The sequence below is a fragment of the Parus major genome, chromosome 1 (genome assembly GCF_001522545.3).
Source record: "Parus major isolate Abel chromosome 1, Parus_major1.1, whole genome shotgun sequence".
NCBI lineage: Eukaryota > Metazoa > Chordata > Aves > Passeriformes > Paridae > Parus > Parus major.
The window spans coordinates 11334696-11360576 of NC_031768.1; the positions used below are offsets into that span (position 1 = coordinate 11334696).

The 25881-nt window shown below is 36.1% G+C and overlaps 1 protein-coding gene across 1 annotated transcript in view; it reads right to left on the reverse strand.

Annotated features, from left to right (window-relative positions):
* The window catches only part of IL1RAPL1 (interleukin 1 receptor accessory protein like 1), a 678633-nt gene that overhangs the window by 275532 nt on the left and 377220 nt on the right, over positions 1 to 25881 (reverse strand). The window lies entirely within an intron of this gene.

Below are 25881 nucleotides of genomic sequence, written 5' to 3' on the forward strand. Positions count from 1 at the left end.
TCATCCTCAGAAGCATGAATCACCCAGAACACCCAGACATGAAAACCCAAACTCATGTGAATGGCAGCACTATGAAACTATGAGAGCATTTCTACACAGAAGCTTTGAATAATTTCACCTAAATCAAGTGTGCTTGCGTAAGCTATTTTCATTTTACAAAAATGAGGTTTGCTTTACAGGTTTTAATTCATACTTCAAACATAAAATATAAACTGTACAAGTTTAAATATATTTCAGATAATTGAAAGTCATTTCTTTCTCAGTTGGACTATGATGCAACATTTATGTGCCAGAGTCTTTATACAACACTTTCCAGCACAGATGCAGGAGGGACAGTAGCAGACATATCCCTTTCAGACATATATTTTTCTTGGTGGTGGACTCACAGAAAAGTCCACTTCATTTGTCAGAAGTGCAGGATCTCCACTTTGGCTTGTCTGGCTGCTTCCTCCTGGAGCAGGACACAGCTTCCAGCTGGGTTGGTGCTGCCAGCTTGATCATCTGCTGTTCTTGTCACCCAGCTTCACCCACAAATTTCCCACTGTCTAAATATAGGAATAGCTGTATAAAAAAGTTCAATTTCGTTTAAAAATATACTGTTGCTCAAAACTCTCACACCAGTTTTTACAATAGGTAGAGAATGAATGAATATATAAACGATTTATGAGCAGAAAACTTAACCTATGTCATCATTTATGTACCACATTTTCTGGTTTCTATTTTTGTTTCTGCAATCTATTTCAGTCACATTTTTTTTTCTTCATATTGGGAAAGAACAAAGAGAACCTGTGAATTCCTGTATTGATTAAACACTTTGTCACATTTTTCATGGATGAATTAATATCCATTTGCATGTATTTTAATATTCAGAGCAATTTGAACTAAATAGCTATTTTCTTGACATTTGTTCAGAAACATGACTTCTGCTTACGCTCTTGATGTCTTTGTTAGAGTCAGGTGGATTTAGTAACCAGAGGGATGAGGGGAGGCTGCAGCAGGAGCACCAGGTTCATCCAGCAGCTGGGCTAAGCTCAGGTACCCCCAGGTGAGCACACACACACACACACACACACACACAGGAGCTCACAGGCTGCTCACACACACCCCTGCACACATTCCCTGTGCTTGCTGAAATCACGAGCTGCAGAGCTGACCCAGCCCAGGGCCTCCCCTGCAGCTGATCAGGCTGAAGCCAGCACTGGAACACTCATCCACAAACACTCCCCGCTGGTGCTTCCAGCAGCTGCCTTTAGCCTCCCGTCCCGGGAGCTGGCCCAGGGCCACTGCTTGCCCCAGCTGCTGGCCCTGGCACATGAGGCTTGTGGTGCCCACCAGCTGCTGCTCCTCAGACAGCTGACCCTGCTCCCCAGCTCAGAGCTCACCAGCATGCACCAACACCTGCTTAGTGCAGGCAACACACACTGAGAACTGGAATGCCCCTTAATGAGAAGATGGGGTAAATTATATAGCTCAAACTAGAGTACCTACCATCAGCATTTTTACACTGGACAGCATTTTATCTCCTTTTCCTATTATCCTCTTGTCTTTTATATTCTACTCCATTTCTTTCCTGCGTATTAGTCTATGTACCTCTGGTCCTTCCCTTAAATAAGATTCATGCATCCTCAGAATCACTTCAAAAGATCATTCAGCAATATTTTTTCCATAAACAAAAAGTGCTTTTCCGGCCTGCATCCCCTAGGAAGCCCCACGCTCTCTTCAATGCAAATGCCTTTCCAGGAGGGAACATCTCCAAGTGATGGGGTGGTTTTCTGCTTACAGGTCCTGGGGATTTATTGCCCATCTCTGCTTCTCTAACCCTTCATTGAACCTTTGTGTTTTCCACAATCATCTCTAGGTGCTAGAGTGTGATTAACTTGGCACTACATGTGTGATAGCAGACAAGGTATCAGTATATTAATTTTAAAACAAAGACTGTCAGCCAGTTCTCAAGGACCATACAGGGTAACACTCTTGACAAGTTAGTGATTTCTTCTCACTATCCCTTATTTTCCTAGCTGGGTCTTTCCTTGCCACTCTTTATAAATGCTCTCCTCTGCTCACTTAGTCACTCTCCTGGCAAAGATCCCATCAGGTTTCTCCCTAAGACTATTTTTTATAAACTGTACACTGTCCTTTCTTTGCTATTTAATCTAAAGACTTCAAAAATCACAGCATGTTGTGGCAGAAACAGTTTGTGAGTGTAATCATAACTAGTATTGAATGTTTCATACTGTGGTAATACTGTTTTCTAATGATTTTCTGAAACTTTCTGTAATCCAAATGCACACAAAATGTCTAATCTGTTTCTGCTTTTTCCTAAAAAATTTGATATATAACTTCTATTTTCTTAAATTTTAGTTTCACAGCAGTATTTCTTGTACCAGGTTTTTCTCTGAAATTTTAATTTCCTTTTATCTACCATTTTTACCCCCATTCTGATATATTCAGATATGATTTTGTCTACATTATGTAAGCATTATGTTTACATCGCCATATAAATAATTATAAACATATAGATATGTACCAGTATAATAACTTCCTTAAATCCTAAATATTCTCAAAATTAGTTTTGTTTTTTTTTCAAGAAAAAAACTGAAATATTTATCTCCTAAGCTAACTCATTTTGGAGCTACTACAAACAAAAGAAATATAAAATACTATCAAAAATACCAGATAAAATTTCAGAATAGAGTAATTAATTACAAGTGTCACCAAAAAACTGTGTGGTGAGCAGGGACTGAAAGCACACAAAAATCAGATATCTTTTTATTTCTGAGCCACTTAGGAGTTGTTTGTTTTTTAACAGAGCTTGTTATGGGAAATCTTCCACTGTAATTATGCATCAACAACTGCTACTCCATAATACTGGTGCTTTCTATAATTTTTTTTTTCTTTCCTCTTTATTTGGCCCTTAAGAATTTATTTGCACCTTCTTTAAGGGTTCACATTAAGTTGCCAACTTCTTTGTTATTTTATTAAATAATTTTCTAAATAGATAATTTTTGAACACGTCATAAAATACCAATGACTGTAGTACACTTGTTAATCAAATGCATACATATATGTATAATGAAATGTAAATTGCCTCAGAAATGAAAGCTGTGCTATCAAAAATGGAACAATAAATAGAAATTTTCTACATTTTGTGTATGTTTAAATCAGAAAATGAATTAGCTCATTTGGCCTAAAGTCAAAATATCTGAAACATGGGAGTTTTATGTAGAAGGCCAGAGCTCAAAAATATGTTCAAATATATTGCTGCATAAAGGCAAGCATCAATTTTGATGTATGATAGCTCTGATAAGAATTAGGGTTACTCCAGGATCCCTTTAGCATAAAAACAATCCATTAAAATAGAATATGAAAATAAAATAATTATAAAACCAGTAGCTTTCACACAGTAAAAGACACTCATAGGAAAACAGTATGAGAATAGCTTTCTTGGATTCATATGTGGGTTTTTTAGGTTTTTCAGTTATTTCACAATGCATGCTAATGATATTACTCTTTCACAGTAAACACAGGAACTGCAGAAAAATCATAACAAACCAACACCAAACTCGCACCTTAAAGTATTATTAGCACATGAATCTTTTCTGTGACAGCAAGATAAAGGTTCAGTAGAAATAAAATATATGATTGTTCCTTATTCCTGCTCAGACCATGGACTTAAAGCAAACTAGTAGAATGGCTTAATTCCACAAATTGTGAGGTTTGTGTGTATTCCTCCTGCAGTGTATCAGCATACACAATTATTTAAACAAGACGTTTACTTGAAGGAAAGCCATATCCAGTGGTTCTACTGATTTAGAAATAAATGAGGCTGTGTCACTATTTATAAGATAGTCCCAGAAAGCTCTTGAATTTCAGGGAATGTCCCTCTTTTTTAGATTTGTTGTAAGCTATTATTTCCAGAGAAGCAAGACTGGACACATGAAAGCAAATCTGGTTTGGGAAGATTTTACTTATTTGAGCAGATTTTCTCAATTTTCATATCAGGAGTTATGAATCTCCCTGCAGAGAATAGAATTAAATTTATTTTTATTTTTATTTTTTTGGTGGGAAAAAGCTGTGCAATGGAGTTCTGTTCCTGTATCAGCTCAGTGACAGCTCATCATTACTTTGTGACTGAAGGCTGTGCTGAATACTTGGCAGAACTGGGCTTATTCTGTTGACAAAGCAGAATTTTGCCACAATCTGCTGAAATGCCCAACCAGAGGAGAAATAGGCCTCCAAGACACTTCCCTCTTGTAGTTCCCTGCACAGCTAGACTCAAGTCTCAAGAAAAATTATCAGTGGTGGTTTCAGCCAGCAAGATGGTTTTGTTATTCAAAAGCAGCAGAATGCAGCATATGCACATTTATGTATAGATATTTAATGTTTTAAAACTAGGAGAATTTTTATGAGTTTCTTTATAAAAGCATTGCCTTGATAATGTCATTAAAACAAAATGTACCAAGTCCCTGACTTACATGATTACTATATATCTTTAGCTGTACCTTTCTGTGTACTCACATTATAATTAAGTTATTAGCTATATGATTATACTTTACTTTTCATTGTGAACTTAACAGATTTATATGCCCAGTATAGACTAGTGTTTCCCAATGCTTGACATTTCAGACTATGAAACATGGTTTCAATACTTTTAAATATTACTCTCAATTACTAAATCTCATTGGATGGGTTGAAATTCAGGGATGTTGCTATGAGGCATGCCATGTAGAGGATCAGGAGCTCCTACATGCAGCATCTTGTAATGTGACACAGGAAAGAAAAAGGAAAAAAGAAAAAAAAGAAGAAAAAATTAAAATGAAAGAAAAAGAAAAAGGCAGGGGGAAAAAAATAAGCTACTTCAAGGCAGAAAAAAAGTCCCATAGTTTTCCTCAATATCCCCAAGGCTACTGAGGCCCTCAAGTTAAAATACAGGCATGGAGAGATCCTGTATATCAAGTGTAGCTCAGAAGAGAAAAGAGTTGTTATATAATCCCTATTTCCTCTCTCCTCACCAAAAAATCCCTGAATAAGATTGTTTTTGTGGGGAAAGTGTCAGATCTGACTGCAGCACCACTAAAATATCATTCTTTTATCAGTTGCCCTCATTTCAGTTTTAATAAGCTCTCTTGGCTCTCTTATCTTTTTATGTTCACTCCACAGCAATTAAACAGAAATGCAAATGTCATACCCATTTTTATAACAGTGTCTCTTATAAAACTGCAACGAAGACATCAAATTATATATCTGTTAAATGATCTATCTTCTTTTTGTCAACAAAATCTAGCTAATAAGAAAATAATGCCCTTATGTGTACCATATGTGTGTTTGCATGTTTCATGAACATGGGAAGATTATTGGTTACAATTCTAGCACAACTTCCAAGGAAAAATTAGACTTTGAAAGCTCAAATCAGTTAAATCAGGCAGGGAGAGAGTTTATGAATATTCAGTTTGGATTTTCAAACAGCTGCTCTATTTGACCATTATAAAAATTACCACCTTTTTTATTCACTAAATATAAACATCCAGTAAAGTGATATTGTGTTCACACAAATGTCTGATAACCACTTTAATCCAGATGTGTTTTCATAGAGGCATCTTCTCTCTTTAAAGGGAAACCTCTCCAAAGGAAAAAAAAAAAAAAAGCAAGATAATTCAGACTTATTTTTCTCTGTCTCTGAAACCAATCTAGCAATCCAAGAGAAACACAGAGAGTATAGCTCAAAAAATAATTTAGTAACCATCCATCTTGAACAATGAACATCTTGCTGTCACATTGACAACATTGACAACATCTGATCACTACCCCTAGTAGAGAAAATGTCACCCAAACTAAGTGAGGTACACTTTGCCACTAGAAGTTTTCTAAATAGAATGCCAGAATGTCTTCTGCTCAGGTACTTGCCTGTGACCTCACTCAAAGGCAGCCAAGTGTTTCACACTCTGTAATTCATTCACCTCATCATCTGTGAAGTGTAAAAGTGTTATTTTGCAGAGGAGGAATTGAGAGAGAAAAACTACTTCCCCACTCCTCACAAAGAGTAATATGACAAGGTATCACAAAAATAATTTAAATCCAGGTCTAAACATTTAGCCTCCAAAATCAACTCTATTTCTAAATTAACACACCATAGGATGAAAAAAACCAGAAAGAATATATGGAAGAAAAAGCTTCCTTTCTGCTTTATTTGCAGCATCCTTTTGATTGTACCATTTTGCCCTCCACTTGTTCAATCTTTATACAAAGTATTCATACATGTGTGCAAACACAGGGTGGTAACATCAGGAAAATAGCAGAAGTGAAATCAGGATACAGACAGAATAAACAGCAGGGACTAAGACTGTGTCAAACAGCAGGCAGCTTAGGAGAAGAGCAGGCAGATTGGAAGAACCAGGTAAAATAAAGGGCTGTATTGGGTTTGTATGGCAAGGTGCTAGCAGAGGTGGCTGTGTGAGAAGAGACCAGGGCTGAGCCAGAGCAGACAGACGCTGATCCAGCTGTCTCCGACAGATCTGCCTCAGGACACAGCTGGGCTCAGCAGCCAAGCAGCCCTTGTCCCTGGGAAAGCTTATTTATGAATGCATTTCAGAAAAACCACAGTGCAACAGTGCTGTGGGAGAGGACTGAGAGAAAATTGGGAGAAACAGCATTGCAGACTGTAAGCTTGGTGAAAATGGAAGGGGAAAAGGTTCTCCAGGTGCTACAGCAGAGAATCCCCTGCAGAGGACTGTGGTGACACAGGGTGTCACCTGCATCTCGTGGAGGATATGTCCCACTGCAGCCATGAAGGTGCCCACGCTGGAGCAGGTGGACAATCCATGAAGGAAGCTGCAGCCTGGGGAGATCCTGTGCAGAAATAGGTGTTCTGGCAGGAGCTGCATTTCATGAGGGACCCCTGCTAAAGCAATCTGTTCCTGAAGGCCTGTGGAAAGGACCCATGTGGAGTAAATTTTGAAGAACCACAGCCCACAGAAGAACCACGTTGGGTATCCTCATGAAAGAGTGTGTTCCATGGAAGGGGCCCCACACCAGAGCAGGGCAAAAGTGTGAGGGAAGAGTGGCAAAGATGAACTGCTATGAATTGACAGCAGCCTCATTCCCCATCCCCCTGTGCCACACTGGATTATTGGAGATGAAACAGAGGGCTTGAGAAAGAGGAATAAAGTTAAGTCTGGGGAGAAGGAGGAGACAGGGGGAAGCTGTTCTTAGTTTTTCCCTTTTTTTCCTCACAATCCTACACTTAATATTCTCCCAGTCAAGTCTGTTTTTCCCATTAAGGTAACTGGTAAATGATTTCCCTGTTTTTATCGTGACCACAAGTTTTTTCATCTTATTTTTCCCCCCATCCTGTTGAGAGAGGGGAATGTGAGAGCAGTTGGGTGGGCATATGGCACACAGCCAATTTAAGATACCACAAGGGCAAATCATTAACTTCCTAATGGCACTGAAAGTAATTTTGAATCCCAAAGCTATGATAAAAAATTTGGGTTTAATTTTTACTGCTGTTTAATTCTCTCATGATATTTTATTAGTTATATTATCCTCCTCAGCAATAGCCTCATATATTAAAAAATTACTTTGTTTTAGATAGGCCATTATATATTGTAAGCTTGAAAAATTAGACATTAGTTGCATGATTTTCTGCAGAGTGACAAATTTAACGTAAAGATTATATGGCAGGCAAGACCATTACTTTTTTAAGCATCACTTTTGGAAATTTTGCTGTACAATACCACGTTTTTTTCGAATAATAAAAGGCAGAAAAACACCATAAAATGTAGCATGACTGAAAAGCTGTCATTAGAAAGACCAGAATAAAACTGCATTGAGAAAGAAATGGTTTGAACGAAATTGAGGTGCCATATAGGAAGGATTGTAAAAAGACTATATCTACTGATGGGTAAAGCCAGAGATCTTTTCTAAATTTGAAGTAATTTATCTTGTTTATTAATTTTTAAAGGTGTGTTTCCTGATTTCTCTTTATCTAACTACTGTTGACATTTTAACTTTGTCTTCCTGGTTTTTTAAAATCTAAACTTCACCAATAGCAAAAGCACCTTGAGTGTTATTTTAATCTGTCATATGAAGAGATGAACTGACAAATGCAGAATCCCACAAGTTTTCAATAGTAATTCTCAAATGCTTTCTGAAACACTGGTAGCACTGCCTCAAAGATGATGTCTTGAGATAGAGGAGGAGCTGCAGGTACAACACAGAGCCACTTTTCCAGTATACAACATCATATAGTTAGAAAATGCATTTTTTATAGAATACTTTGTGCTTTTCAAAATTACTTTGAACTGTCACTGCTGCTAGTACAGTATTAATAATGATAACAACAAGAACAACAATAAATAACTAAAAGGCACAAAAATAATTTTAATTGATTCAAAATAAATCATTCCAAAAGACACGGAGCAATCCTCCTTAGCCACACTTTGATGTTATTTAAACACATTGCCTCTCTCTGTGAAACTTCTATTTAATGTTATATTCTAATGAGCACACAGGAGTAACTGAAAAGGAGGCCAAGCAGCATCAGAGCACAGCAGAACTAGCACAGTTACTGCCCTAGTCCCAAGAGGAAGCGGTGTTACACTGCATGCAAACAATCTGCCCTGCTCCCTAGGCAAGGAGGCTGAATGGGACACAGCATTCTGAACTTCTAAAAGGTTAAATCAAAAGTTTGGATGCTTTCATTTCCCAGCTGAAACAACTTGGATGCAGCTGCTATTTACTAAGCAGGCTGGCCTCTATGATCACTTTAATGGGTCAAGATACCCAAGAGTAAAGACATATAAATGTAACCCGTCTCTCTCTCTACACATCAGTTTTAAATCCAAACTTAAAAATTCCTTTATACTGAAAATTAACAGAAATCCTAAATTTTTTTTTTTTTTCTGTAGTTCAAGTCTTAGAATTGTAATGTATTATTTGTATTCTAGTAGTGTCAAATTCACCAGTCAAAATGAATGCCTCCCTATTTTCAGTGTTGTGTATAAACACTCAAGAAAAAAGCACATGACTGAAGGTCTGACATAAAAGAAGAATAGACCTTTCATAAAGAGAAGGAAGAGTATTTGGGACAAAAAGTTACATGGTTTGTTTTAGTTCTTGCTTCAGAAAATTTACCTTATTTTTAAAAAAAATTGAAAAAAAATGAGAAAGATGAGTGTGCTTAGACTGTAACTGGTGACAGGTAAATCATTGATAAAAAGAAAAACCTGGACTCTTAAGGAAGTTTTTGAAAGCATTTTTATCTTAGGGAGAAGCAGAACATAGGCAGAGAGGGCAGAAAGCCCGACAGCAGGGACTTAGAGGAAGGTCAGATCCAAGATGAGTGATCTCTGAAGTGTCACAGAAAAGTTCCTGATCTAAAGACAGTTGCAATGAACAATATTTTTTACACAACTCCATTACAACTGATACAGGGTTAGGGAACTGGATTCTTAAGGAAACTATTGCAAGCAGTCAGGAGAAGCCAGTGCATAATATCTTAATTTGCAACAGCACTTCTGTATGAAGAGCTGAGGACAGAAAAAGAAACCCCTTAAAATAATATTAGTTTACAAAATAAATCCATGAAGAGCTGCTGCTGAACACAAGCACTTACATATTTTAAGTAGATTGAAATGGGATAAGCTGCAACATGAAGTGGACACTGTGCTTCAGAAACAACCAGTAAAATATGTATTTTGTCTGGCTCTTTAAGTTACAATTAAGTCAGCATCTCATGAGATATAAGTTAAAGAGATATTTACACTTCCTGATAGTATATTTATAAAATGGGAAAGACAATACAGAGAAGATCTGGCAAAGACCTCCTAAACCAGCCCACCTTTGTGGAATGCATTTTTAAATACCTTCCCCTATCACACTGGAGCAAATGTTGTGATGGTACAATTTCTTGTTTTCAGAGAAATGAAACAAAATGGCCTTGAGAGCAGACAGAAAAAACCTCACTTTAAGCATTACTGCCTTTGTCAGCAGCTGCTACTCAAATTTCTTACATATGGTGCCAAGGAAAAATACGCTTATTCAGATATAGTACAGTACACTGTGTAATTTTGATAGATATTTATTTCTTGAATTCTGTTCAGAAGAATACAGATACTAAAACTGAGCAGAACTTAAAGTTACTTAAAGGAGTTAAAGCTAACAGAGTAAAAACCCATATGGCAATATCAAACCCACCCAAAAAGTAACAGTTGTGTACACAGAAACAAAATCACACAGGATGTACTATAATAAACAATCTCTAGTGACTGCAAGCAGACACTGTTCCAATGAAAATCAAGGATTATAAAAAAAAAACTTTTCCATGTAAAAAAAATCTGCAATTACTTTGATGAAAATGAAATATTTACATTAATTAAAAATGAATAAAACAGACTAATTAGCCAATAGCCCACTCAAGTACACCTTATTTACCTGTGTAAAGACCATTGCTACGATTTGCCACAGAAGGTATCCTTTCTAGGGAAGGTGGATAATTTCAGTAACCTGGGATTACAGGAACATCAGGAACATGAATCTCAGCAATGGAACTACTCAGATATGGACTGTGAAACAAAAATTAAAAGTTGTAACCAAGAAGACAAGGCTCAGGAAGCACAATGGCTCTGGCCAGCTGGTCACCACAGCTGATCCCCAGGGCTAAGTTTTGGGTCCGGTCCTGTTTAACAACTTTACTGATGATCTGGATGTAGGAATTTATTGTACAATACTTCACTATATCCATTCCTTGGATTTTGAAAACTTAACCATTTTCTGCTGCTCCACTTTACAAAGTTTCAGTGTTGGCAATATCTTTTCAAATAAAATTTTCATTAAACATTCAAAATTCTTTTACAATAACTTAGCTTATGTTATTTATGCTTCATGATTTGTTTTCACATGATCAGATACTAGATCTGTAGATTTCTATATTAAATTTCCTGCTCTTTAACCTTATAAGCAGCAATTTATACCTATAGATGCAATGTTATCTGCTCATTCTGGCCTTAAAAGTCAGCATGTTTTCATATGACAATGTGCAATTATTAATTTGGTCAGAGAATAATAAGGATAAATGCCATAGCTAGGGGACTATTAAAAATCATTAAAGAGATAAGACTGACATTGTCAGCCGAGCAATATTAAAAACTCTCTCTGAAACCTTTCAAAATTTAATTTGATATTTTACATAAAGAAGGAGACTGACATTTTATAAGACTGACATTAATATCCATAGATAATTTATATAGAATATATTAAATTCAGTAAAACAATGAGTAAGCATCTGAGAGGTGAGGGACTTGAATAAGTTAAACCAGGATGAGTTAAAAGTAAGGTTTATTTGGCCTTTCCTGAATATTTCCATGAGTATGCATTTTTCAGTGTTACAAATACAGCAGCTGAGCTATGAATACAATTTTGAAGCATGAAATCCATATTCCACTCCCAAAAAGAAACCAAATCAAAAGACTGCCTATAAAGCAAAATCCTCACTCTTTTATAGTCTATATTTGGGATCTGATACCCTCTTTAGCAGCTTTTTGAGTGTTGCTATTATTAGATGGAGACATTTAAGAAGGCATGGTAGATTAAGAAATCTCAAAGATAGCTGAAACACATTATTTTCCTAACTACTAGTGTTCCTCATTGGCTTGTGAATTCCTTCCAAGGGAAATTTGGTACACAGATAATGGTACATGTGCTTCACTAGCACAGCCTGAATTTTACATTTTATTTGGCTCTCCCTGCCTTCCTCTGCTCAGGGATTTAACTATCTAATCCTTATGATATATGCACAATGTAGCTCTTAAAAGATGTCCTATGTGGAGAGAATATGTATTTGTATTAATAAATGTATTAATAAACTTTGGAATATATTGCATCAGACTTCCTAGGAAGCAACAAATTTTGGTCCACTACATACTTCTTATTTTTCTTTGTTTCTCTATTGTAAATAACAAACATTACAAAATTCTGAGGAGTAAATGCTGGTTCTTTCCATTGGAACAGAAGAAAGTAACAGGATGAAATAAACCCTGGAAAATATCCTGCAAAGTAACAGAATGTCATCTGCCTTAGAAAAGCCTTTGCTGACTGGTCTGCTGTCTACCTTTGCAGAAGTCATCAGTCTATAGATCAAATTTACTGTACACATCACATCGTGTGCTTGTGTACTGTGCTCCCTGAAAGCTGCTTCTTCTGTTATTATTCCTCTCTGAGCATACACTTGTGGCTGCAACTGCTGCTGATTTTCCCATTTAGGGACAGGAACCAGGCTGTACAAAGAAATGCTCTGTTATTACTGGTGGGAGATGAACTGTTTTCTAATCCATCTTTCATATAACCATGCACAGAAACACCCATCCTCAGCCACCTTTGTGCACACTTCTCAGCGCAGGACAGTCATATTCTGGATAATTGTTTAGCTCCTTACAATAATTTCAGTCACACAGGAGTAAAAAAAGAACCAAAAGTGAAAGGCTGTAAGAAGTGTCCATAGAAAGCCTGGATTGCCAGCAGAGCTGGTTCTCTGTGTTGTGTGTCCCTTTGGAGCTGCTCTATGGTTTTGGCTCTACATAAGATGCCTTATAGCAGAAACTAACTCGGGCCAAAATCAACCTCTTTTGTTTTAACTGTTTCATAACCAAATATTCTCATTTAATCAGAATACCTAAGGCATTGTCTGTACTGCCAGACACAGGACACACACTTGACATTTGTGTTGCACTCTGCTCCAATCTACAATATGTGTTAATTGATTCTATATTTAGTATATTTTGTGGTAGTTTTGCTTTACTAAAGTAAATCTTCAAGATTCCCACTTAGATTTCTACTTACCCATTATATTGAAGATATGTATATTACATTTTTTTAAAGCACAGTTGGGGTTTTTTTTTGCATGAGACAAATGCCAAATATTTAACTTTTTTTAAGTTAATATAAAGACTCTTAAGTAATCCCTATCAGGAGTACATTTTTAATTTTGTTAGCATCACCTGAACATGGTTACCCTAGTGATAGTAAATACAGTAGAACAGAATATAGCACTGAATAATTGAACACATACACTAATAGATGCATGCTGTTTCTTTGATTTTCAATATAAGAAATTTTAATTAATTATTAAAACACTAAGAGGAATTTGATCTTTCTGCAGTCATATAGATCATTGATAATAAACAATGATAAAGTTGTTTTTCACACACAGGGGCAATTCTACTCAATAAAGCTGTTTCCATACTGAAATAAACATCAGATTTCCCTCATGTGATTGTTTTTAAGAAATTTTTTGAGTGAGAATAATTGACTGATAAACTCTTTTTGGTTATAGGAGACCAAATTTTCTGTAGGTTATCAAGTGACCCACAAAAATCATCTGTTCCATGGGGTTCCTGGTCATAAAAGAAAGACAACATGTAAATTAACAAATAGCCAAGTCTAGTATTAAAGGTACTACAGATTGGCACTTGAAGTGTGCATTGCATGTGGATAAAAAATAATGAGTGCATTCATTGTGATGAGAAATTCACAATAAAAGATAATTAGGAGATAAAAATCTTGATGCAGCACCTTAGGAATAGTATACAAATAATAGAAAAGAGGATTCCAGGTTTGCATCTCAGCTGTTCAGTAGTTTCACTTCACTGAACACTAAAAATTTCAGCATAAAAAAAAAATAGTATGTATGTTTGCTATTAGCCATTGCATTTAAATAAGATGTCCTGCAGGACAAGCTCAGATTTAAACCCGTATTTAGGGTTTACCAAGTAATCTAAAGGTCTTTTTTTCAGTGACAGAGAGTAATACTGGGGTGATTATTATTAATAGTCAATATTTTTCAAGTGGCTGATCATGGAAGACCCCAGAATAGCACAGTTCCAAGTAGATATACATGTAAGTGGTTGTGAAAAAATCTGAAAACTGAAAAAAAAAAATTTTGTAGAATCGATCTAAATGCCTCCACTGACCATACAGGAAATACCATTGAAAACCTATGGGGACATCATTATTTGCATGCCTCTTAGAGCCATTTTCATGTAGTGTTATGACTGAGAAACAATTAAAATTCAGATCTTTAGAGACCAAATGGCAATGCTGTCACAATGTAATTTTAGACAATTCAATTTAGATGCTGCAGCAGCTGCTTTTCAATGAGATTTTGATGTTTACCCAATTTTGCTGCTGGGTTAATTGAGTCGTATTGAGGTCAAGTGGCTTGTCTGCAATCACCCAGATGTAGGCTCACTGAGAATTACAGCTCAGGACTATCACATCTATAAACCTCTGTTTCCCCCAATAGGGCAAAAATACAAACAGAAATAAACTAATCAATGAAACACTCTCAGTAGGAAATTATGTCAGCTGCCACAGCAGCAGATTACTTGGGTTACTTGTGTTACTGAAGAATAACCATTATGTAAAATGGGAGAAAATACATTAACAAGAAAAATCAAATAACAGAAGAGCAAAAAATTTTAGAATTTATCTCATCTTAACAAAGTGACTTATTTTAAAAATACCAACAAGTTAAACTTGAATAATAACCCAAGCAGTAAAGTTTAAATAAAACCTCTTCCTTTTGCCACAGGACAAAACAATTTCTTATTGAGCTCAATGCATCCACTGACTGCTTCTCTCTCTGAAAGCCATATCCAGAAATGTAGGCAATGTGAAAAAAACACTTGCTCAAAGAATACCTTCAGTTCTCAAACCATTAATGGATTCAGCTCAGCTGAAACTATTCTGGGAAAAGGTGTAATAGAAAATGGTCCTATTGCTGCAGCAATAAATAATTTAAAAATTGTAAATTTCCAGGGGCACACATAAATAATTAAAATCAGTGTATTTTTACTTTGAATATCATATTCCTCTCACAAAACCATATTTCAAACTATAATGTAATCCAAGTTTGGAACTTAGGTATCCATGACTAAGGTGCAAGTTACAGTAGGAATTACTAGAGCATAACTCTGCCTTTAGAATCCATTGCAAATGCTGTTCCAAAAGTGATGCATGGAATTAAAATATGCACCATAAAGGACTAGATGAAAAACAATAGAATTTTTGTGTGTGAAAAAAAAAAAAAAATCTACTAGTTTAGGTTTGGGTCCTGTTGGTGTGAGAAGAATGTGTTTTAAAAGGTGCTCTCTCTTTCCCCCTTTTAAAGATGGTCTCTCTCTACAGCTGGTATTTCAACTGGTTCACCATCTTTCTTCTCTGGAGTTGTTTTAAACCAAACATAATCCTCTGTTTTCCGAATAGAGCTTTAAAATTGATCTTTCATCTTCATATTTAATTGTTTTATGGAAATTTGATAAATACCCTTGTGTGGTTGTGTTGAAAATCTCCATTTAAAATAACACATTGTTCACCATACACATTTTGGCAGAGAAAAATGATAGCAAAAGGACAGATAAATGACAGGTAGAAAACAAAGCAATTAATTCTAGTAACATTAAAGTCAAAGGGCGAATACAAGGCCTAAAATTTATTAATCTGACAGAAAAAAATCATTAATAATATACATTTTTCTCTTTAATTTTTTGGTTTAGAGTGTTTTATCAGTTGAAATATTCATAATCAGATTTTTTAGTATCTACTAGCAAGCAGAAATAATAAAGAGAAACAATTAAGAAATCATCATGTTTTCCTGTCTTTTCTACCTTATTATAGAATATGCTTTAAGAGTTATTACAATCATTTTCAGGGGTGGAATTGACAACTGACAAAACTAAGTTCAACTATTTCATAACTGTCAAAAAAAAAAGCCACCATATGTGTCAAAGTTGTTACTGAAATATGCTTTTAACTATTTTATCTTCTTAAATAAACATTATCTAGAATTTTTGCAATTATACTTATATATACATACAAATATACTTATGTGTGAGAGAATGCTTCTCTCACAGGAAGAGATGCTGTGATATCATAGAAATTAGAAATATCATGTAGACCAAAATATCACAACTGTATATAATGTGGAGGAAAAACTTTCAAAAACTTTCTTTTCTCCATTCACATTTTCTTTGATTAGTACTATTTTTAGTAATTTAGAGATTAGTTTTCTTGAACTACTGAAATTGAAATTTTCTAAACCAACCCTTGATTTCTTAGCATCCCTTTGAACACAAAATTTCTGTTTTTCATGTTTTCTACTTTTAAAACACCTTTCAAAAATCTTTATGGCATGGTACTGAATGTTCTTATCAGGAAACACAGACCAAAGATTGGAGAAGAAAGAAGATCACAGATGTTACAGACTTGAGATCAGAGACTGATGATGCACAAGCAGATTTTTTTGTGTGATCATTATTTCACCAGGACTTTATGATTGTGAGACAGATAAACTAGCTTTCAAATATAGTACAGCCCTGTTTCATTTTTCAGAACCTTCTGTAATTCTGTAGTGATTTTAGTTACTGACAGGGGAGAGCTTGAAATTTAGTAGTTAAATAAACATAGGAAAAAAATTCAAGTACTTGCACAGGAAGGCCTGATTGATAGGGTGCTATTTATTACATTCTTTGGCACAGAGTTCAGATTTCATGAGAGAAAGAAGAGGAATGGAAAGAACTGAGCCCCTCTCAGTGAAGCAAAGTCTCTAAAGAAAATACTAGGAACCTGCAGACTAAAATCACAGTCAGTTGATAGAAGACCAATGATAAGCTTTTACTTATTTTGTTTAACAAATGGGTAATTTTCAGGAATACCTTATTATTCATATCAGGTCTATTATCTATTTCATATCATAATAATACTATTCATATCAAGTCTATTACCTATCTCAACAAGAGTAAATCCTGCCCCTGGGAAGGAACAATGCTGGGTACCAAATTGTGCTGAGAGACACCCAGCAGCTTTGGGGCAAAGGACCTGAGAGCCCTGGGGAACATCAGTTTGAACATGAGCCAGCAGTGTGTCCTTGCAGAAAAAGAGGTCAATAATATCCATGGGATGGAGCATTGCCAGCAGAAGGAGGTGGTGCCCAGCTGTAGCAGGGTCCAGCTCTGCATTCCCCAGGCCAAGAGACAGGCACTCACTGCAAGGGCCAGTAAATTGATGGAGACTGGAGCACCTCCTCATGTAAGGAAAGGCAGACAGAGCTGGGACTTTCCAGCCAGAAAGAGAAGTCTCAGGACAATCTCACTGATGTATACAAATACCTGAAGGGAGGGTGTGAACAAGATGGAGCCTGGCTTTTTTCAGTGATGTCACAGGAAAAGAAACAAAGGAAGTTCTGTCTGAAAGTCAGAAGCACCTTTATCTGTTTTCTTTTATGTCCTATGCTCTTGAGATCAAGCTGCCATTATGAGACAAGTGTTTGGTGTGACACAGCAGTTGCCACACAGATTAGGATCTTTTCCTTGCAAACAGCTACATGTTAGCAGTTTATAAATGCAACTTCAAGAAAAACGAAGCCTAACATTAACTGCTTGTTCTTAGCATATCATATGCACTAATTTCCATGATACACACTGTGTATCCTTTTAAGGGTACTTTGATATCAAGAAAGAATTTCAGCTCTTATGGTTGAGAAAGGATAAGATGCTATTTTATTTAATTTTTGTCCTTCTAACTCACGTGGCTGATGCCTCAGGACTTGGATGGGTGCCCCTTCTTTTGTCATCGAAATTAAGTCATTAATTCCTGTGTCAGAAGAAACCAGTTTCAACAAGGAGACGCAATTGATCACAATTTTTAAAAATGTAATAGGAAATGGTGTGGACAGCTTATCATTCTGACCTTGCAAGGGAATCATGGAGATAACATTTAAAGGGATCTACAGTACTGTGTTACATAGTGCATACTGTGATTTTTTAAAAATTGTATTATTTATATTTGAATTAAAATTTTCAACTACAATTTTTGAGACCATAATGAGAAATACGATAATAGTAGAAGACAATTCCTCAAGGAGAGTAATTTTCTTTATTAATGCATCACGATAGCCCAATCTTGTCTCGACTTTTATGAGCACATACATGAATACACAAGCAGTGTATGTATATTCTGAAACACCTGTTTTTTTTAGTTTTCTGACTCCAAGAAGATTAGCATTTGCTTTGTCTATATTAGCAAGATGAGTAGATAATATTCATTTTGCCTGCATATGTTAAACAATATTTTTTTCTGGTGGTTCATTAAATACTAGACCAAAGCAAATAAAATTAATCAATGCATAAAATCCTTGAATGTTGTCTAAACATTTCACTGTCATGAATTCCAGTGATACTCTGGCACCAAATTTACTCTACACACATGAAAATTATTTCTTTGCCAATTTTTATTCAACAATTATTGAGTGCTTTACACTAAATATTTTATCCTTTTTTTTTTTTTTTTCTGGTGACAGAAAATCAAACTTATACAATTATCAATGACTATTTGAACGCTTTAAAGAAATATCATTCACTATGTGATTCAGATTTAAATAAAAATATGTAATTTCTGCATTATAACTTGCAGAATCTGCAAATTTGATACACAGTGCTTCAGGAAACAACTTTGACTTTCACATGTCTTACAAATAGAACTATTGAAGAGTCAGAAAGAGCTAGATACTGGTTCATGTAAAATGCTTGAAACTCTATTAATCATGTAGCTGTTCACTCAAAAACATAACTTCCCCTTTAGCACTCTTCACTGTTGAGAGTCTATAATAGTTATTCTGTCACTCAAATTAAATTTGGTGCATTTTCTAAACACCAAAGAGCAAAACATGATGGTCAAAATAAGTACTGCATGTCAATGAGATTCTCAGTGGCAGCAAAGGACTGAAACACGAGCAGATTCCTCATTTAAAGTCACCATTTAAATGAAGCTTTGAGAAGAGAGACTGACAGTAGGACTTGCTGTAGTTTCCCAGAGTTAAGGTTTCAGTGCAGTACCTGTTATTCTGTGTCATACACAAACATTACACTGCAGTCTGCCACAGAGCCTCACCCACATGTTTATTCCCCCTCCCACCACTGAAGAGGGAAGTTAAACATTGTGGGTACCCTCCACATCCCACATAAGGCAACACCCACTGTCCTGTGTAAATCACTTAATGTCCAGTCTTTTGTATGAGATACAGGAGGAACCCACTGCCAGCCCAGCTTGTCTCATCTGTTAGCCAGCCATGCCTGTTCTGCTCTGATGGGATGAGGTACTCTGATTTTCAGGACTTGAAGAACGTCTTCCCAAAAATCTGGGTCATAACATATTTTCCTCATATGCAATTGCATCTTACCTCTTTCACTGACACAACGTAAAAGCCATTAAAGCTGGCAAAATTCATGTCTTCAGACCATACCTTGTCCACAGAAATGTCATTCACTGATTAATCTTGTCAATCATATTTATTTTGACCATAAACACATTAATCTAAACTCTTCTATTTTCATTGATTTTATTTCATTTGGCCTTTGCTGATTTTCCTCATGTGCTAAACACTCACAGGATTTGAACATGTGTGGGTGTATTTTTCTCATAAAGAATAGCAAAGCACAGCTTAAAAGTACCACTCTAACAAATTGTACATTATTGCATACACTGTCAATTTATTGCCCTAATTAATAATAATAGGTATTTACTCTCTGGTGAACAATATGAGAGGGTGACAGAGTCCTTGTTTTTATTCATTCCCTATTGAATACTTCCTGCAACCAACAGGTTCAATGTTGAGACCTGTATGATTTTAGAAAGATTCCCTAAATAAAGTTCCCACATAAAAAATAAACACAAATCTGCTGTGATAAGGAAAAACTATTTGTAGAGGAAAAACTGAACATTTTTTCAAAAGCAGTAGAAAATATTTCAGGCCAGACAACTGTTCCAACACCTCTTGAATAATGAACAGGCTTGACTTTGAGAGGGTGTTCCTGAGGCCCATAAAGAGTCTGCATGCTGTTTTGGCTTCAGTACTTGAGAGCCAAATGGAAAAATTAGCAATTTCAATAAGCACAAATGGAGTATTTACTGTCAGTGTATCATAACAGTCCAGTGGATCTCACACTGTTTGAGGCCATTCCTCTTCTCACTTCAAGTGATGAATGGATCAATGCAACATTGCCAATGCAGAAAAAGGAACTGTCACTTACCAAGCATAGAAACAGAGCTACTGTGAAGGAAATCTTTTGGGGAGAGGGTATTTTGGCAGGTAGCAGCAATTGTTCTGCAGTGGGGAGATTGGACACACACTCAGTGTCCCCTCCAGCACCAGCTCTGCTGGCTTGGGGACACTTGGTCCTCCCTCTCCTTCCCTGGGAGACTAAGAATGGTACACCCTAAAAATGTAAAAGCTCTGTGTGTCCCTACTAAATCTCACTGCCATCTTAGAGATGTTCTTAACAAGAACAAGGATTCAATATAATTTTGTATAGCAGTAAAGCCATAGAATTTATTAATAACTTTTCTACCTGTAATGCTACAGAGCCTGGGGTAAAATTCATTGGACAGAAGAGTGGGAGATAATATATTAATTTTAGCTAGGTATGCACACCCCATTGAAATTAAAATCATACAACTCTGCTGCCATGAAATGTGTATATTTTAAATACCTGAACAAAAAATGTGAAGTAAAAAACTTAGATGTAAAGGAATGCAGTAATTAAAGGTTCCTTAAGCCTGCCACCCTGTGTGCCTATATTACAATGTTATCTTTAAATAGCATGAGAACACTTCTTTTTCCCCAGCCTTTCCTCCACTCAGCTACTTTCTTTTCAGATTTGGAACTGTGGATGTGCAATCCCCAGTAAATGCTCTCTGATTTCATCTTTCTTCCTATCTTATTGCTCAGTATGCAGCTCCTGGTTTTACTTACAGCATATCCTGAACTGAATACAAAGGATTTCATTTCCTTATAAGCTCGTATATAGTTTTACCACTTCACTACCCTGGTTTTTCATTAAACTTTTACCTTTAAACTAGAATATTTGGCTTCGATCTTCCAGAGAAAATATTTTTTCTTTTTTCTGCCCAACCTGAAAACCTAGGCCAAACAATTCTTAAAGAGCCAGTTTTTATCACTGCAGAGGTAACTGAAATTTTTGATCCTTAGATTAACTCCTCTCAAATAAACCTTGACTGAATGAAAGTGACCATTAAATGACATGTACTTGGAATGACTGCATGAGCAGCTGAAAAAAGCTTACTCCATGGGTAAGTAATGAACACTCAACTCCTCATTCCAGCTGCTTAACTGAGTGAGTGCTGTGTGGACTCTCACGTCCAAGTTTAGACTCTAAGTGCTTATGAAGGACATTTCCAACAACTCTTGAATTTTACCTCAAATGAAAACACATTAGTGTGGTAGAAGGAAAGAATTTGTTTGTAGTTTTTAACAGCTCTGAAGCTTTTAATACAAATGGATAACTGCAAATCCAGGTCCCACTGGAGTTATCAGCGATTTTCTAGTGACTAAGAAGTCATAATCTCAGTCAAAAACTCAGACACTTTGAGACGGGAGAGTTTTCTATTGAAAAGTACTTGTATTTTCTGCACTTTGGCAGTGTTTTTTGGGAAAAAACTGCTCCTAAAACACGTGAGATTCAGATGCCTTGAAGCCAGAAGAATGGCTCAGTTAAAGCCTTTTTTTTTTTTTTTTTTTTTTTTTGCAGTATTAGTTTAAGTGCTCATTCTCAAGGTATTCTTTTCCAGCTCAAATGAGAATAGTGGCAAATTGTGGCTTGCCAATCCTGGAATATTGCCATCCAGGGGTTCTGAAGCAAATTCAGCAAAGATGCTGGATTAGAACCACCTTTTGGTTTTTACCCTTTGTTATTAGCATTATACAGAATTATAATGCAGGACAGTGTATCACACATTTGCCTTGCCTGTATTCTGGTAGAAAGGTCAGGGGGTTTCTGAGGCTGAGAATCTGCTCTTTTCTGCTGCTGAAGAGATACAAGGCCTGAAGGCCTATGCACCTCATCCTTCTTTCCTCAGCACTGAGAGGAAAGGCATTATGGAAGCACACTTTCATCAAAAGATAGATGAGATCAGGGCTTTTATTTTTCATTTGCCTCAATATAAAAGGTTATGCTGAAATAAATTAAATTCTTATTAAGCCTTGCCTGTTTCCAAGGATCCACAAACAGAGAAACAGTACACGAAAACTGTAGCCAAAAGCAAGGATGTTTACTAGAAAACTTAATTTTAGTATGTAACACTGATAATAAGCACACAAATTTGAATGCATTTGATTAAACTTTTGCCTGTAAAGTACCATATTAATAGTCATACTTTAAACAGCGCTGAATATAACAGGAACAATAGCTATTTTAGTAGATATAATGTCACACATAGAGAAACTGCCTGGGAGTGTCATTACTCATTATCAACCACCACAAGGGTGTATTTGACTATGTGCTCTTCATTTAATAACAAACCCCAGCTGGGGGTTACTGACTGCTATTTGAAACATGCAAGATTTATGTTCATGGTACCTTGATTGAGAATAGCTGTGAACCTGGACCTGAAAGTCATTAATCCTATTATTTCCTGCATCTACAGATAAATGTGTGCCTGAGGCCTCCAGCAAAAGAAAGATGTGAGAGGTTAGAGAGAGGAGAAGAGGGTTCAGAGAAAGGCCATGAAGGTGATCTGTTGGCACCTATGCTGCAGATAGGCTGAGAGAGCTTTGTTAGTTCAGCCTGGAAATGAGAAGACTGAGGAGACTTTCCAGTCTCTTTAAGGGAGCTTCAGAAAAGATGGAGAGTGACTTTTTCCATGGGCAGATAGTGATGTGACAAGGAGGAATGGTTTTAAGCTAAAAGTGGGTAGGTCTAGTTTAGGTGTTAGAAAGAAATTCTTTATCCAGGGGTTAGTGAGGCACTGGAACAGAGCTGTGGATGCCCCATCCCTGGAAGTGTTCAAGACCAGGCTGGATGGGGCTCTGAGCAACCTGGTCTGCTGGAAGGTGTCCCTGCCATGGCAAAGGGTTGGAAATAGATCATCTTTAAGGTTCTTCCAACCCCTGTGATTCTATTATTATATACAATATAGATATATCTTCAAATATTGCACATATATGTATATTCAAATCTTTATCTATGTTGAGCATAGTTGAGCAACTATGGCTGTGTGTATTAAAGTGTGTATGTACATCCACAAACCAGCTCTTGTATTAAGTGAAAATAGGAGCCCTTCTCACTGTCTAATCTTGATTAATTTTCTAAATGAAGTCCAAATTTAGCACTCAAATGCTGTATCATAATGATTACTGCATTAAAAGGCTGAATGAAGGTTACAGAGACATCCTTGACCTTTGACAATCCTCTCAGCTTTTGCAATGAAATACCACAAGATTTGTTGGTCACTCTCACCACCTTTGAAATTAGCACTGCCAAGCTATAATACTTTGAGAGATGATAACACTGCACATGCACTAAATACGCAAATTTCATTCATTTCTCTCTATAGTGGGAGTAACAGCAATATTATTTTCAGTGTTACAAATAAGTTTTATCTGTTAAGTCTCCCTGTAAGCCTTAAAAGTAGACTAAAAAACTAAACCAAATATTTATTTTTTTTTACCATCAACTCAGGTATATTTACTGAAAAAGAGTTACACTTTAGTCATTCTATAGACTAGATTGTAACTGAAGAAACAATTCATGGGTCTTTATTTACCTCTTGCTTACATGTGAATTCTGATTTTATGGTAATAAAACAAGGAAGTGAAATATTTGAATCCAAATTATTTAGGTGTTACAAGATGTCATTTTATTACTTCTAACACATCAAATTTGGAGTCACTTTGAGATCTCACATGACTTCTCCAAGTACTTAACTCTCTTCACACTGAACTATTGAATCATGTACATCAGCAATCCTTTGAAAAAAACTGCTATTTTGACATTGCCAGAGTCAGCAAGTAACTTGCTTCTTTCATGCCATACATTTCAAAGGCAATATTTCATTAACATCAGTATTTTTTCCTCCAGTTCACTCTATACTCTCTCTTACTTGTGCTTTTGACTAGGAGATAGAATTCCTATAAAATTATTTACTGGATGGCCAAAAATAAAAAGAATCTGTTAGGAATATCAGAAAACTTAAATGAAATTAATTCATTAATTAAATTATATTTAATTGCAGACTATTTATTTTTCACTGTTAATCTTACCACTGTTTTCTCCTTCATTGATTTTGTTATGACTATAACAAGTTTCCAAATGTCCACCTGATTTGCATCTGAATTTTCCTGAACACTTCTCCTCACAGGTATAAAATAAAAATCCCTCCAACCATTTTTTAAATTTTTTTTCACCATGACATCCTCTTACATTTAACCAATTTTCCATAGCACACAGAAACAACCCCTAGACAAACAATTAAGCCTCAGCTTGAAGACTTGTGATAAAGATGTTTCCCCTTTCTTTCTGTATCAGATAGAGATGAATCCACAGATATCCCAGCTTGCTTCTTTTTTGTTGTTGTTTTTGTTGCTATTTGTTTGTTTGCTTTTTTTGTTATTTAATCAAAACAGAGGAGAAGATTGAAGAGAAGGGGAAGAAGGACAGAGGCCTTTCCACTCTTCTTTTTGCTGGGAACTACACAACCTCCTCTTCATTATTGGGAATATTGGGTGCCTGTCTGCTTTGTGAAGGAGGAGGAGAGAGAAGCAAGGGCCAGAACAAGGACCATGAAAGAACTTCTCACTGCTGCTAGGACTGCTTTAGCTCAGTCTTGGCTTGGGGCTTAGTCTAATTCCTGTGGGAAGCAGGTGTTAATGGAATTGTTCCAAAGACATCCTGAAAACACAGCACCTTCTTCCCAACTTTATTTACCCTTACCGTAGTGGCAGCAGAAATTAGTCAGTAGGCAAGTTCTCTACAGTGTCTCTACTGTAGAGTTAGTAACCTTTCTGGGTCATGGCATACACACCCATTTCAGATGGAACCCTTCTGGAAAAGCATGCAAAACTTCACCAGAGACCACTTAATATTGATATTTCTGAGAGCCTGACTAAAGATTCAGAGCTGCTGCTTCTCTTCCCCTTTTCTAAAGGATGATTTGTAATATTTTTTGGTCAGAAACCTTGGAAAGGTTAAAGTAATTACTAAAAGACTTATTTGTGGAACTGATGGTTCTTAAGTCAGTCTGATAAATTTTGTAAGCCTCAATCACTATTTTAGATTTGCATTTCAGAAAAAAATATGATCAAAAATTAATTCAATTCCATTACTTTCTTACATTATAACTCATCAAATAAATTTAATATTTTAAAATGCCAGCCTCATGTCATAGCACTAAGTACAGAGATATGTCCCTTGACTTTCATATCAGCCACTGCATTTCAATGTATGTGATGGAAACACACAAATGAAGTTAATTTAATTTGGAATGAAGTTTCAGACATTTCAGTTCTGCCATCCATTTACATTCATACACCTGTGTGCTACATCTAAACTCCTACTGTAGCTGTCAGTCTGCCTGATGGAGCCTAGAAAATGGTTTAGCTTGAGAGCCACAAAAAGCTCATTTTATTTATCTTAGAGTGGTTGACTAGTGGCATGTGGCTTACCCAAATTAATCCCACATTCAGCCTTCTCCAGAACTAATGTCAATATGTCACCCTTGGAAGTTCCTGGAAATGCTCCTAGAGCCTCTAAAGCAGCATTAGACACCTATTCTTGTATAATGGACTCAAAATTTAGCTATATTTTAACATCAGTTAAATTGCTTTCTGTCCTGATAACAAGGAGAATTAAAAAAGGAAACAATTGACATGCAGCTTTTTAGAATTTAGATGTTTAAACTGAATTTGATGTCCACAGATAGCTTATACACAAAGAGGTAAGCACTTGGAGAGCAGATTCAAAATTCAATATTAGATGTTAAGAGCAAACTTAAATGACCAAGTGGATGGCCATATTACTATTAGGAATACAACTTGAT